The sequence below is a fragment of the Octopus bimaculoides genome, chromosome 1 (assembly GCF_001194135.2).
Source record: "Octopus bimaculoides isolate UCB-OBI-ISO-001 chromosome 1, ASM119413v2, whole genome shotgun sequence".
NCBI classification, from domain to species: domain Eukaryota; kingdom Metazoa; phylum Mollusca; class Cephalopoda; order Octopoda; family Octopodidae; genus Octopus; species Octopus bimaculoides.
Window position 1 is genome coordinate 79124046 of NC_068981.1, and position 1815 is coordinate 79125860.

Here is a 1815-nt window from a genome sequence, read left to right on the forward strand (position 1 = left end):
TATATATATATATATATATATATATATATATATACTAGCACTCCGTCGGTTACAACGATGAGGGTTCCAGTTGATCCAATCAACGGAACAGACTACTCGTGAAATTAACGTGCAAGTGGCTGAGCACTCCACAGACACGTGTACCCTTAACGTAGTTCCCGGCGATATTGAGCGTGACACAGAATGTGATAAGGCTGGCTTTTTGAAATACAGGTACTGCTCACTTTTGCCACTTGAGTGGACTGGAGCAATATGAAATAAGACGTCTTACTTAAGGACACAAGGTGCCGCCGGAAATTGAACTCATGACCTTACGATCGTGGCCTTCACACACACACACACACACATACATACACACACACACACACACACACACATACACACACACACATGTATATATATGTGTGTGTGTGCATGTGTGTGTGTGTGTGTGTGTGTGTGTGTATGTGTGTGTGTGTGTGTGTGTATGCAATGTCTACTTTGTGAGTCCTAGGGCTCAAGACGGGACTAATTATGTCTCTACCATTTCTCTTTATTTACTTGTTTCAGCCATTGAACTGCGGCCATGCTGGGGCACGACCTTGAAGGACTTTAGTCGAATGAATCGACCATAGTGCTTATTTGTTTTTTGGGTTTTTTGTTTTTTTTTAATTTTGGTATTTATTTTATCGGTGTTTTACTCCGAAATACGAGGTTACGAGGACGTAGCAAACCAACACTAATTGTCAAGTGGGGGGACAAACACAAAGACGCATATAGCTATATACACACAAACGCGCGCGCGCACACACACTCATATATAAAAGCGAGTGTATGTTGATATGTATGTGTGTTTAGCACAGAAAGGCTCTGAAACGGTGCATCCCCCAGAAAAACAAATTTGATTTCCGAAATCTGCGTTTCCAGAAAACGTTGTCCATAAATAATAATAAAAAAATATAATTTTCTACGAGAAATGACTTTAAGATCGACAACTATCTCTCTCTTTATCTTTCACCACTAATGTATCTTTCTTTATATATTTACCATCCTCTTTGACACACTCTCCTTGTAGATGTATTAATTCTCAAGCATTGCTCTTATTTTGTTTAATCCTCCGGTGGTGCGGCTCTGTATTTTTCATGGCTAGTGCTGTGGGGTATGGAGAACCCCACTCATAATTTTAGCTATTTTTAGTACTTTTTATTACTTTATATGTGTTATTAAGCAATAATATTACCAAAAAAACATATTCTGATATAATGTATTTATTTAACCTCTAAACAAAAACAAACGAGTACTCTTTGAAAATGAAGGTCAAACAAAATAAAAACTATTTTTTGGTAGGGTGAGTACTCCGTTCATATTTACTGTTTACTCATTGTTTGCACTATCATCCTCATCACTCTGATCAAAGCAGTCAAAACAAATGTGCATAGCATGTTCCAAGCAGATGGGCTGATAGCATTTTTGGCAGCAATTTATTGTCTGACGATCTTTTGACCTGGGGCACAATGAGCATCTTTGTATGGAATCCTCACGATGACGTTTTGGAGGTAATTCCTTAGATGCTGAGAAATGTTGAATTTTTGTTGTTGTTGTTTCAAGACTTTCTTCAAATATGGGTTTGTCTCATGATGATGGATATGGTCCTCCACCAACTTGAGCCCCAGTTCCATCAGAAACTTTCGGCGCCTGGTAGCTATTTGAGAGTTTGCCATGAATATATTGTATGCATTTATCCCTGCAAATTGAGGATGGTGTAGAAAACTGTAACTGACCAACGCCGAGTATTTCTGGAATCATTGTAGATGGAACACAACTGATCCACGATGT